Genomic DNA, 15,224 nt, shown 5'->3' with positions numbered 1-15,224 from the left:
CCATATATACCCCTACAAAAATGGCCAATCCAAGTCACAACCACTCATCTTGGAAAAGAAATTCTAATGAAAACGGTGAATGAGAATAGGAACTATTGGGATAGGAAACTACACTCTACATTATGGAATTTTTGAGTAGCCCACAAGGACACAACTAGCCTTACACACCTTTCATTATGGTATGGAAAGGTAGTAGTACCCATATAATTCTTAGTGCCTAGTCTTAGAAAAACTATCACAGAAAGGTCAAGTCCAAAAGACTTAGAGAACCATAGAATTTAAGTTGATTGAACTGGATGAAGAAAGAGGACTTAGCACCTGGATCACTAAGATAATGCAAAAGAGGAAGAAGATATAGGTGAGCACAAACAACAAGCTAAAAAAATATTTGAAGAAGGAGATGATGTCCTATTATTCAATTCAAGAATAGGGATGCATATTGGCAAGCTGAAAATGAGGTGGAGGGCGTTGAAGGCACACTTTGAGCATTGATTGTGGTTTTTCACACGCATTGTGCATCGTCTTTTGGCTTACTACTTTTACCCTTCATCTGATCCCCATGGTGCAACTTCACTTATCATTGACATCATTTTGATAGCATTTCTACTTGTTGTGATTGGTAGAAAAGCATTGTTCATGCCATCTCGTGTCCTGTATCATATCTCTTTTGCTGCATTCGCACATGCCTTAGGCACTTTGAGGCTTAGACCTCTACATCACACTCACCGATTTCTTGCTATGATGAGGTGACAGACTTCATTGCTTTGTTACATCGACAAAGATGGTTTGGCACTGTTTGCATGGGCTGATTCTTATTTTGATGACATGATTGAGTGTCCCACACTTTTGTGTCATCATGATCATGTTCTTGATGATGAGGATGCCGACTACATCGATACGGTTTCATGAGGATGATCGTGTAATAGATAAGATGCCTCACCAAATTGTATTGTGTCTAGACCTATTCTAGAAGTGGGGCTTGGACTTTGGGTGACCATTCAAACTTGTAGCCCAGAAATAGGAAACAAGCACGTCTCGGTAGTAGCAACACATTATTGCACCAAATGGGTGGAGGCAAAGACAATGAGGAAATGCAAAGTAGACTCAATTGTTGCCAAGTTCTTATATGAGGTTATCTCATGAGACAAGGTTTGGGTCTCCCAATTAAGCTAGTAAAGTGATCAAGACACCCACTTCCTAAATGAGGTGATCAGGAAACTGATGGAACAGCACATGGTCGTGCACAAAAATTCCCCAATATATTGTCCCGTAGGCAAATGGCCAAGCCTAGTCAGGACCCATAAGATTTCGAGAGGAATTCTAATCCATATATTCCCCCCTATGAAAATGGCCAATCCAAGTCACAACAGCCACTCATATTGGAAAAGAAATTCTAATCAAAACGATGAATGAGAATAGGAACTATTGGGATAGGAAACTACACTCTACATTATGGGATTTTTGAATAGCCCACAAGGACACAACTAGCCTCACACACCTTTCATTATGGTATGGAAAGGTAGTAGTACCCGTATAATTCTTAGTGGCCTAGTCTTAGAAAAACTATCACAGAAAGGTCAAGTCCAAAAGACTCAGAGAACCATAGAATTTAGGTTGATTGAACTGGATGAAGAAAGAGGACTTAGCACCTGGATCACTAAGATAATGCAAAAGACGAAGAAGATATAGGTGAGCACGAACAACAAGCTAAAAAAATATTTGAAGAAGGAGATGATGTCCTATTATTCAATTCAAGAATAGGGATGCATATTGGCAAGTTGAAAATGAGGTGGACTAAAACCTACAAAACATAAAGCCCAAAGATGGCAGTAATGGTACCCATGATTTTTAGAGTAGCTTTGATAAGCTAACGGCTATATATCGGTAACCTTTCTTGTTTTGAGGTTGCCTGATTTTTCAATACCTTTTTAGATAGTAGTTGAAGGGATAATAAAAATAACAGCAACAAATGATTTTTTGCTAAACAGCATCAGCACAGCTACATTTCCTTTTCCTAGCATTAGCAACTACATTTTCTTTTTCTAGCCTATACTTTACATCAAAATCATATCCATACAAAATTTGGATCCATCATCTTAGTCTCATGTTTAATTGTGGTTGAGTAAAGATCCATTTTTAAATTTTGTGGTCAGGCATTAATTGAAATTTACTTTCTAAAAGATAAAGTCTCTAAATCTTGACAGCATGAATCATAGCTAGCTAGTCATTCTAAATCATGTGTAGGATGGGATAAATTTTTTGTGTGGTCAGAGCTTCTTGGATTCATAAGCCATGGGATGGCTTTCTTGGATTAAAATTCCACCATTGGCTTGACCATTGTGTCAACTAATATCCCAAAAGGCTTCAAAAAATCAGGCAGCCTTAAAACAAGAAAGGTTACCAGTACAATGGTTTTAGCTTATTAAAGCTACTGTACAAATCATGGGTGTAGTTGAAACGCAGATCCTTCTTGAGTGAATATTCTTGTGAGCGGGGCAATAACTTTGGCAGAATCATTGACAAATATCCTACACCAACCTGTGAATCTTAAAAATCCACAAACTTCTCTTGATGTCTTTAAAATTGGCCATTGGGTGGTGAGAGAGAGAGAGAGAGAGAGAGAGAGAGAGAGAGAGAGAGAGAGAGAGAGAGAGAGAGAGGATATGTGTTTAAGGGCATATTTCACTTGAGAGAGGTTGGTTAAGGGGGGATAGCCTGCACAAAAACAAACGTTGCTAGTGTGAGAGAAAAAGAGTGAAGGGTTACATTTTTTTGATAACTTTTGGAAATCCTAGGGGTTCCTTTTTTAATCTTTCACACATCTTGTCCACGCTAACCCTCTCTATCTGAAACCTCTCCGCACTTTTTTCCAATTCACAATTGAAACCTGGACCTTGTGCATTTACACTACCCATCTACCGTGTTTCCTATTTAGGGTGGGGTTACTCACACGCTTGGGTGTGATTGAGTCATTCAGACATGAGTGTAATTGAGTACTCTTGGGGCTTTTTTGTTGTAAGATTCCTCCCCCAACCCCTTTTTGATGTCTAGTATCTTCCCCTGTAATCAATCCCTCTTCAAAAATATAAAGACCTTGTTTCTAATTGTTTTAACCTAGAGAGAGAAAATATTCTAGAGAGAGAATATTCATATTTTGAATATTTTTGGATAGAAAAATATCTCTTATAATTCAGATGAGTTCCCCTGAAACAGAAATTTAAAAAGAATTTTCCAATGTGCAATTGGAATTAATTGGAAATAGGTATAAAGAACCTTAGCCTAAGGGTCTAGATTTTCATAAATCTTTAGACTATGGTCCAATTAAGGTTCCTATGGGCCAATAGCATCAATCCATGTGTAGGGAGGAGATAAATCCAAATTGTAAAAGAAGATACCCAAAAATGAGTAAATGCTCACATAAGATGAAGAGTTGAAAATGTACAAGGTTTATTAGTAAATAAACACATATGTAAGGAAGGGGAGTTCTTTAAAGGAGGTGCATATTTCACATAAGATGAAGAGTTGAAAATGTACAAGGTTTATTAGTAAATAAACACATATGTAAGGAAGGGGAGTTCTTTAAAGGAGGTGCATATTTCACATAAGATGAAGAGTTGAAAATGTACAAGGTTTATTAGTAAATAAACACATATGTAAGGAATGGGAGTTCTTTAAAGGAGGTGCATATTTCACATAAGATGAAGAGTTGAAAATGTACAAGGTTTATTAGTAAATAAACACATATGTAAGGAAGGGGAGTTCTTTAAAGGAGATGCATATTTCACATAAGATGAAGAGTTGAAAATGTACAAGGCTTATTAGTAAAAAAACTATGACACATATGTAAGGAAGAGGAGTTCTTTAAAGGAGGTGCATATTTCACATAAGATGAAGAGTTGAAAATGTACAAGGTTTATTAGTAAAAAACTATGAGCAATACAATTTTGACACATATGTAAGGAAGGGGAATTCTTTAAAGGAGGTGCATATTTCACATGCTTGAATGAATTTTAAACTCATAAAAATTGAGATATTTTATCTCTCCTCTCTCCTAATTCAAGTCTAGTTCCAAAAAGTTAGTTTAAGTGACCTAAAAATGGTCAAAAAGTGACCAAACTGACTTGGAAAATTCTAGAATCAGTTTGTTTGGTTAGGAGCTCAAATTTTCCTATAAATAGAAGCCTCCCCTTGTTGAAAAAAAACATAGTCTCTTATGCTTTGTTACTCTACTCCACCTAAGCCAAAATATATAGTCTCTTATGCTTTGTTACTCTACTCCACCTAAGCCAAAATATATAGTCTCTTATGCTTTGTTACTCTACTCCACCTAAGCCAAATTAGATAGAGTCTTAGGCCTTGTTACTCTACTCTACCTAAGCCAAGAACTGTGAATTCTTTAATAATTCACTAGTTTTTGATACCTCTCTCTTTCTTCAATCTCCATTGGTGGCTCCATCAACATACTAAACCAATTGATTGGTTGGGGGCCTCTACCGTGAATAAAGAATCAAGCAAATCATAAGGTAAGTATATTGAATTTCGATCTTTTCTATGATTTCTCAATGATTCTCTCTTCTCAACCCCTCTCAAGCTTGAGAAGTTTAATTGGTATGGTTTTTTTTAAATGCTAATGAAGTTAATTGGTGAATAGTAGTGAAGAGTTACATAATTTAATAAATGCTATAGAAGTTAATTTCCACTTATATTTAAATTCTAATGGTTTTTATAATTTCTCTCTCTCACTCAAGAAATGGTCATACTCATGACCCATTCTCAATCCAAATGAAGCTTTTCATAAAGCTTTTCCTTAATCCAAGATTAAGCTATTCTTGAGGCCAAATTAATGGCTTTTTGCTATGCTTTTAGTTTATGCACATTGATGATTCAATCCATTATGGATTGATGACCCAATTAGAGACCATTCTAATTGTTTTCTTAATGATCCAATTAGAGACCATTATGGATTGATGATCCAATTAGAGACCATTCTAATTATTTCTTTAATAATGAGCTTTATCCCTTAGAAAAAAATTGAGATTTATCAGTCATAGTAGCGGAGCTATGGCAAAATTTTTATAGAAATTACGCATAAAATAAATTCATTCAAGGCATAAAAAGAGGACTTTCTACCATATTCTAGGAACTATCATCCTAGATTAATTAAAAGAATTTTATTATGCATGGAGATGTGGATGTTTGCATGTAGATGTAGATGTATAGATGTAGATGTGGATGTGGAGGTGGATGGATGCATGTAGATGTAGATGTATAGATGTAGATGTGAATGGAGATGTGGATGTATGCATGTAGATGTAGATGTATAGATGTGGATGTGGATGTATACATGTAGATGTAGATGTATAGATACGGATGTGGATGTGGAGGTGGATGAATACATGTAGATGTAGATGTGGATGTGGAGGTAGATGGATGCATGTAGATGTAGATGTATAGATGTAGATGTGAATGGAGATGTGGATGTATGCATGTAGATGTAGATGTATAGATGTAGATGGGAAGGAGATATGGATGTATGCATGTAGATGTAGATGTATAGATGTAGATGTGGATGTGGAGGTGGATGGATGCATGTAGATGTAGATGTATAGATGTAGATGTGAATGGAGATGTGGATGTATGCATGTAGATGTAGATGTATGGAGGTGAATGTGAATGTGGATGTGGATGTATGCATAGAGATGTAGATGTATGCATGTAGATGTGAATGTACGCATATAGATGTGGATGTATGGATGTGAATATACGATATGCGATGTGAGGGAATCTGAAGTGATGAGATAGAAATGATGTGATGGGATGAGTATACATATAAATGGAATATGGAATAAGTAATGTAGATTGATAAAGGATAATGTGGAAAAATGAAAGTTAAAATAGAAATTGTGTTGTAAACTGTTTGTAAATACTGTTTGTAAATACTGTTTGTAAATGCTGTTTGTAAATGATTGTTTTATGTCAAGAATGCTGGGGGGAGCATTTTGACCGTCTTGTGATTAAAGTCGTGATGGTAAAGTTGCAACTGCTGACGGGGAGTCAATGAAGGACGTCTCGCGTAGCAAGGTCGGCCGAGGTCTTGACCAGCCTCGGTGCGATTAAAATGGTGAGCTTCCGGTACGGTGGATGAGGGGCCAAGGAAGCGGCCTATGCGTGAAGCGCTAGGTTACCTGCGAAGGATCCTAGAGGGTGCTGACCATACGGTGCTCGGGCTCTGGGTTGCCTAGGATACCCACGCGTGCGTCGAGGAAGATATTGGAACAGAGTTGGAGTTGTTTTCTGAATCGGGCATGGATCTGGTTGATTGACCTTGCTGGTCTTCAATGGATGAGTCCATGGCCCCTTATATGGATCTGTTGGTTGATCTTGCTGATCTTCAACGAGAGTCCATCTTGATAAGTGATTATGTTGCCAAGTATTAAAGGCTAGGAACTATTGAAACGGCCCCTGAGCGTTCTAGTTGCCAATGATGCCATATATACTCTGATGAAGGAATGATGGAAAATTATTAAAGGCTAGGAACTATCGAAACGGCCCCTGAGCGTTCTAGTTGCCAATGATGCCATATATACTCTGATGAAGGAATGATGGAAAATTATTAAAGGCTAGGAACTATCGAAACGGCCCCTGAGCGTTCTAGTTGCCAATGATGCCATATATACTCCGATGAAGGAATGATGGAAAATTAAGAATCAATGGGATAAATTGGAAGATTGTGATCAGTGATACTATGGTTTTATTAAAGGATTGTTTTAAACTGGTTGAATCTGATTGAAAAAGGCAATTTCATATTGGGTGTGTGAGTGGTGTGACTAGTTTTATTTTGCATGAACCTCCGGCTAGGGGCCTTGGAACTCTTTTCCCTGGTACCCGGGACAAAACCTAACCAAATTTTTAATTGGATCCCATCACTACAGTGGTTGGGCGGTTGGCTAACCCATGGGATCGGATGGGGTTAGGCTGGACTGATGGATCCGTAAATCGAGACTCAAACTTTTGTTTTACGATAGAAAAAAAAATATAAATCCCGGACAGAAACTGTTCTATGGATAGGAATCAACGGCTGTGCCTCTTGAATGGGGAAAAAAGCGTTGATCCCAATGATCCAAGTGCAAGTTTCTTCCTTGGACTGACTAAGTATCTTATAGATGTAATCGGATCATCTCGATCAGAAATGACCTTGACTACGTTAGAGTAAAAAGTTATCCTGGTGGAATCGCCCGTGCTTTCCGGTAAAGGAAGTTTTTTCCGGGTTCGGTTTTGGAACAACCGACGGATTAGTCTCTTATCCGGATATCCGTGGGCGAGGCCCCGAGTGTGGGACCCCTGTCCCACGCGAGAAGCGCTACTTCCGTTGCCAGTACCCCAAATCCGTTGTTCGGTGGGAACAGGGATCTTACAGTTGGTATCAGAGCATTTGGTTAATAAAGATCAACTGAGAAGACAAATATGTCAAAAATAAAGGTTATAATTGTGTGATATAACTCATACAATTTGATATTCAAACTGAAATTCATAATTTGGTAATTGGTTCTTCATATGGAAGTACCGCAATTATATAGAAACCCTGACTTGCTTGAGGCCTAGACATGATAGTATTTACCTTATAATTCCAAGGGCCGTGACTACCCGTATATACCGAGAGTATACTGCAGCTCTTTACTGACAGTATATACGAGTAAATCTAAGACTTGAAATTAGAAGTGTTAATGCTATCTAGATGATGATTTCGAATGTGATTGATATGATTTTTAATTCTGTTTGAGAATGAATGAATTGATTTGGATTCTGATTGAAAATGCTGATTGAAAAATGTTGATTTTTAAAAATTAGTTGAAATATAATGAAACCACAATGAGGGGGAATGGGACGAGTCCCTGTGATGATATTCATAACTAGAATGATGATAACGAATTCAGCAAATCACTATGAGATTAGTGGGTTGTGCTGTCAGATTGCTGCTATTAATACTTGACCGGTAGATCAAGTTAAGGGATGTCAAATTGAGAACTCGCTTGACTGAAATTTCCGTGGAGGAATGTTCCCAAGGAAACTTTTCGGTCTAATGGACCATTATCATGTTAAAGATATGAATGATATAATCTGAATGAATTGTTATTTAATGATGAGTTCTATATAAGGGATATTTTTCCCAGTGTTCTGTTGGGTTGACCAGAATATAAGGAACCCCAGAAAAAAATTGGATCTTAAGAATAAGAGCTGTCCTCTACCTTGCGAGATGAGGACATCTCGCACTTTTTAAGTGGGGTAGGATGTAAGATTCCTCCCCAGCCTTCGAGGTATATAGGAGTAAGAATCTCCCTTTCGGATCTTATAATTATTCCCTCTCTAAAATAAAAGAAAGTTTCTGTTTAAAAAAGGAATACCCTTTTCCTAAAATACTTCTCAGGAGTCACGCCTATTTTAAGGATTTAGAACAATGAGTTTAGAAGTGAGAATCGGTGTTTTGGATACCAAGGTTTTGATTTTCATTCGAGTACGGCCCAAAAGAAGTTCTTTATCTCTTGGGGAGTATAAGAAGTTATCCCCCAGATATTGTGACCCTTATACCTGAATTTAATGAAAGTAGGTGACTTAACCTACAAGCTTCTTTTATCTCCTCATCTCAAAATTCTTAATGCCTTCTATAGAAAAATATGTCAAACACAAATCATGGAAAGACGGTAAAACTTCAGTGGCAAGTTACCGTTGGCTTCTAGGTTACGCTAGCTCCTTCCTTTATATAAGTCGTAACTTTTACTTGCCGCTCACAGTAATCTTACTCCCATCAATCTCCTTTCTTTCTTAATCTCCTTCATGGCGGCTTGGCAACAGGAATTAGTTTTATCCCTGATGATTTCTCACCTTCAAGACGCAAGAGAGTCTGTGAAGAAAGACTTTATAGAACAGTATGAGCGCTCACTTTTTCCTCACCTAGGAACTTCTGTAGCGCAGACCAAATGGCGGACCTATCAAAACATAACTAGGGTAACACCCTGGGGTCAACAACACTTTCGTAACAATGTCCGCTTGGCCATGGTTATTGAAGCTTTGGGTTTGGGTCCCCGATACTACTGTGTCATGAGATCAAGGCATCTTGGGTTTTCTGAGCGGGTCTTCTTACTGGCATGTTTTCTTCCTCATGAGAAGATATGCCTTTACCCCGTTTTTGGCTTGCCTCTCAGAGGTCCTTTTGTTAGATCACCTCATACCACTGAGATAGGTGCAGCAATAACCAGCAGAATCATTCCCATAGATGAGTTACCCTATACTTGTGCAGCTTGTGAGGACTGCTTTTGTGACCATATGATGGACGGGCTTATGGAAGTGTAAAGAGTTCTTCTATCTTTACTGTATAAGTCCCGTGAATGAATAAAGTTTAAATCTTGTTCTTATTTTGAATCTTACTCTCTTTAAGACTTTTCTTGGTGGTTAATCGTGATTAAAATTTTTCTCTAAGTCTCATATTCGTGCATCTTGCGAAATTATTCCAAGTTGCGAGATGAGGACATCTCGCGTTTTTTAAGTGGGGTAGAATGTAAGATTCCTCCCCCAACCCCTTTTTGATGTCTAGTATCTTCCCCTGTAATCAATCCCTCTTCAAAAATATAAAGACCTTGTTTCTAATTGTTTTAACCTAGAGAGAGAAAATATTCTAGAGAGAGAATATTCATATTTTGAATATTTTTGGATAGAAAAATATCTCTTATAATTCAGATGAGTTCCCCTGAAACAGAAATTTAAAAAGAATTTTCCAATGTGCAATTGGAATTAATTGGAAATAGGTATAAAGAACCTTAGCCTAAGGGTCTAGATTTTCATAAATCTTTAGACTATGGTCCAATTAAGGTTCCTATGGGCCAATAGCATCAATCCATGTGTAGGGAGGAGATAAATCCAAATTGTAAAAGAAGATACCCAAAAATGAGTAAATGCTCACATAAGATGAAGAGTTGAAAATGTACAAGGTTTATTAGTAAATAAACACATATGTAAGGAAGGGGAGTTCTTTAAAGGAGGTGCATATTTCACATAAGATGAAGAGTTGAAAATGTACAAGGTTTATTAGTAAATAAACACATATGTAAGGAAGGGGAGTTCTTTAAAGGAGGTGCATATTTCACATAAGATGAAGAGTTGAAAATGTACAAGGTTTATTAGTAAATAAACACATATGTAAGGAATGGGAGTTCTTTAAAGGAGGTGCATATTTCACATAAGATGAAGAGTTGAAAATGTACAAGGTTTATTAGTAAATAAACACATATGTAAGGAAGGGGAGTTCTTTAAAGGAGATGCATATTTCACATAAGATGAAGAGTTGAAAATGTACAAGGCTTATTAGTAAAAAAACTATGACACATATGTAAGGAAGAGGAGTTCTTTAAAGGAGGTGCATATTTCACATAAGATGAAGAGTTGAAAATGTACAAGGTTTATTAGTAAAAAACTATGAGCAATACAATTTTGACACATATGTAAGGAAGGGGAATTCTTTAAAGGAGGTGCATATTTCACATGCTTGAATGAATTTTAAACTCATAAAAATTGAGATATTTTATCTCTCCTCTCTCCTAATTCAAGTCTAGTTCCAAAAAGTTAGTTTAAGTGACCTAAAAATGGTCAAAAAGTGACCAAACTGACTTGGAAAATTCTAGAATCAGTTTGTTTGGTTAGGAGCTCAAATTTTCCTATAAATAGAAGCCTCCCCTTGTTGAAAAAAAACATAGTCTCTTATGCTTTGTTACTCTACTCCACCTAAGCCAAAATATATAGTCTCTTATGCTTTGTTACTCTACTCCACCTAAGCCAAAATATATAGTCTCTTATGCTTTGTTACTCTACTCCACCTAAGCCAAATTAGATAGAGTCTTAGGCCTTGTTACTCTACTCTACCTAAGCCAAGAACTGTGAATTCTTTAATAATTCACTAGTTTTTGATACCTCTCTCTTTCTTCAATCTCCATTGGTGGCTCCATCAACATACTAAACCAATTGATTGGTTGGGGGCCTCTACCGTGAATAAAGAATCAAGCAAATCATAAGGTAAGTATATTGAATTTCGATCTTTTCTATGATTTCTCAATGATTCTCTCTTCTCAACCCCTCTCAAGCTTGAGAAGTTTAATTGGTATGGTTTTTTTTAAATGCTAATGAAGTTAATTGGTGAATAGTAGTGAAGAGTTACATAATTTAATAAATGCTATAGAAGTTAATTTCCACTTATATTTAAATTCTAATGGTTTTTATAATTTCTCTCTCTCACTCAAGAAATGGTCATACTCATGACCCATTCTCAATCCAAATGAAGCTTTTCATAAAGCTTTTCCTTAATCCAAGATTAAGCTATTCTTGAGGCCAAATTAATGGCTTTTTGCTATGCTTTTAGTTTATGCACATTGATGATTCAATCCATTATGGATTGATGACCCAATTAGAGACCATTCTAATTGTTTTCTTAATGATCCAATTAGAGACCATTATGGATTGATGATCCAATTAGAGACCATTCTAATTATTTCTTTAATAATGAGCTTTATCCCTTAGAAAAAAATTGAGATTTATCAGTCATAGTAGCGGAGCTATGGCAAAATTTTTATAGAAATTACGCATAAAATAAATTCATTCAAGGCATAAAAAGAGGACTTTCTACCATATTCTAGGAACTATCATCCTAGATTAATTAAAAGAATTTTATTATGCATGGAGATGTGGATGTTTGCATGTAGATGTAGATGTATAGATGTAGATGTGGATGTGGAGGTGGATGGATGCATGTAGATGTAGATGTATAGATGTAGATGTGAATGGAGATGTGGATGTATGCATGTAGATGTAGATGTATAGATGTGGATGTGGATGTATACATGTAGATGTAGATGTATAGATACGGATGTGGATGTGGAGGTGGATGAATACATGTAGATGTAGATGTGGATGTGGAGGTAGATGGATGCATGTAGATGTAGATGTATAGATGTAGATGTGAATGGAGATGTGGATGTATGCATGTAGATGTAGATGTATAGATGTAGATGGGAAGGAGATATGGATGTATGCATGTAGATGTAGATGTATAGATGTAGATGTGGATGTGGAGGTGGATGGATGCATGTAGATGTAGATGTATAGATGTAGATGTGAATGGAGATGTGGATGTATGCATGTAGATGTAGATGTATGGAGGTGAATGTGAATGTGGATGTGGATGTATGCATAGAGATGTAGATGTATGCATGTAGATGTGAATGTACGCATATAGATGTGGATGTATGGATGTGAATATACGATATGCGATGTGAGGGAATCTGAAGTGATGAGATAGAAATGATGTGATGGGATGAGTATACATATAAATGGAATATGGAATAAGTAATGTAGATTGATAAAGGATAATGTGGAAAAATGAAAGTTAAAATAGAAATTGTGTTGTAAACTGTTTGTAAATACTGTTTGTAAATGCTGTTTGTAAATGATTGTTTTATGTCAAGAATGCTGGGGGGAGCATTTTGACCGTCTTGTGATTAAAGTCGTGATGGTAAAGTTGCAACTGCTGACGGGGAGTCAATGAAGGACGTCTCGCGTAGCAAGGTCGGCCGAGGTCTTGACCAGCCTCGGTGCGATTAAAATGGTGAGCTTCCGGTACGGTGGATGAGGGGCCAAGGAAGCGGCCTATGCGTGAAGCGCTAGGTTACCTGCGAAGGATCCTAGAGGGTGCTGACCATACGGTGCTCGGGCTCTGGGTTGCCTAGGATACCCACGCGTGCGTCGAGGAAGATATTGGAACAGAGTTGGAGTTGTTTTCTGAATCGGGCATGGATCTGGTTGATTGACCTTGCTGGTCTTCAATGGATGAGTCCATGGCCCCTTATATGGATCTGTTGGTTGATCTTGCTGATCTTCAACGAGAGTCCATCTTGATAAGTGATTATGTTGCCAAGTATTAAAGGCTAGGAACTATTGAAACGGCCCCTGAGCGTTCTAGTTGCCAATGATGCCATATATACTCTGATGAAGGAATGATGGAAAATTATTAAAGGCTAGGAACTATCGAAACGGCCCCTGAGCGTTCTAGTTGCCAATGATGCCATATATACTCTGATGAAGGAATGATGGAAAATTATTAAAGGCTAGGAACTATCGAAACGGCCCCTGAGCGTTCTAGTTGCCAATGATGCCATATATACTCCGATGAAGGAATGATGGAAAATTAAGAATCAATGGGATAAATTGGAAGATTGTGATCAGTGATACTATGGTTTTATTAAAGGATTGTTTTAAACTGGTTGAATCTGATTGAAAAAGGCAATTTCATATTGGGTGTGTGAGTGGTGTGACTAGTTTTATTTTGCATGAACCTCCGGCTAGGGGGCCTTGGAACTCTTTTCCCTGGTACCCGGGACAAAACCTAACCAAATTTTTAATTGGATCCCATCACTACAGTGGTTGGGCGGTTGGCTAACCCATGGGATCGGATGGGGTTAGGCTGGACTGATGGATCCGTAAATCGAGACTCAAACTTTTGTTTTACGATAGAAAAAAAAATATAAATCCCGGACAGAAACTGTTCTATGGATAGGAATCAACGGCTGTGCCTCTTGAATGGGGAAAAAAGCGTTGATCCCAATGATCCAAGTGCAAGTTTCTTCCTTGGACTGACTAAGTATCTTATAGATGTAATCGGATCATCTCGATCAGAAATGACCTTGACTACGTTAGAGTAAAAAGTTATCCTGGTGGAATCGCCCGTGCTTTCCGGTAAAGGAAGTTTTTTCCGGGTTCGGTTTTGGAACAACCGACGGATTAGTCTCTTATCCGGATATCCGTGGGCGAGGCCCCGAGTGTGGGACCCCTGTCCCACGCGAGAAGCGCTACTTCCGCTGCCAGTACCCCAAATCCGTTGCTCGGTGGGAACAGGGATCTTACATTTGTAGGAATTCCTACATTCCTAGTTTTGTTCACATGTAGTGTGAGTCCTTGTGCATTGCTAGCCTTTATTCACACACTTAGGGCATTGAAGGCACACTTTGGGGGTTTTATAGAGCTTGTTCACACTTTGAGCATTGATTGTGGTTTTTTCACACGCATTGTGCATCGTGTTTTGGCTTACTACTTTTACCCTTCATCTGATCCCCATGGTGCGACTTCACTCATCATTGACATCATTTTGATAGCATTTCTACTTGTTGTGATTGGTAGAAGAGCATTGTTCATGCATTATCATCATGGCTCTACAATTGCTAGTTTGATTTTCCATCTCGTGTCATAAATCAATTCTCTTTTGCTGTATTCGCACATGCTTTTGGAACTTTGAGGCTTAGACCTCTACATCTCACTCACCGATTTCTTGCTATGCCGAGGTGACATATTCATGTCAATATTAGTTGTTCAAGCTTCAGAGTTTGATGCCTAGTCATTTGGGGCATTTGTTCAATGAGGAGGAGATGTGTGCCAAAAGGTCCAAGTGGAGACTTCATTGCTTTGTTACATCGACAAAGATGGTTTGGCACTGTTTGCATGGGCTGATTTTTATTTTGATGACATGATTGAGTGTCCCACACTATTGTGTCATCGTGATTATGTTCTTGATGAGGATGCCGACTATACACCGATACCGTTTCATGAGGATGGATGACCCAATGTAGTAGATAATATGCCTCACCAAACTGTATTGTGTCTAGACCTATTCTAGAAGTGGGGCTTGGACTTTGGGTGACCATTCAAACCTGTAGCCTAGAAACAGGAAACAAGCACGTCTCGGTATAGTAGCAACACATTATTGCACCAAATGGGTGGAGGCAAAGACAATGAGGGAATGCAAAGTAGACTCAATTGTTGCCAAGTTCTTATATGAGGTTATCTCATGAGACAAGGTTTGGGTCTCCCAATTAAGCTAGTAAAGTGATCAAGACACCCACTTCCTAAATGAGGTGATCAAGAAACTGATGGAACAGCACATGGTCATGCACAAAAATTCCCTAATATATTCTGTCCCGTAGGCAAATGGCCAAGCCTAGTCAGGACCCATAAGATTTCGAGAGGAATTCTAATCCATATATACCCCTACAAAAATGGCCAATCCAAGTCACAACCACTCATCTTGGAAAAGAAATTCTAATGAAAACGGTGAATGAGAATAGGAACTATTGGGATAGGAAACTACACTCTACATTATGGAATTTTTGAGTAGCCCACAAGGACACAACTAG

Source organism: Cibotium barometz, chromosome 16 (genome assembly GCF_041138505.1).
Source record: "Cibotium barometz isolate CiBa-2024 chromosome 16, ASM4113850v1, whole genome shotgun sequence".
Taxonomy (NCBI): Eukaryota; Viridiplantae; Streptophyta; class Polypodiopsida; order Cyatheales; family Cibotiaceae; genus Cibotium; species Cibotium barometz.
The sequence above is the reverse complement of the archived record's forward strand: the minus strand, read 5'-3'. Positions refer to the sequence as shown.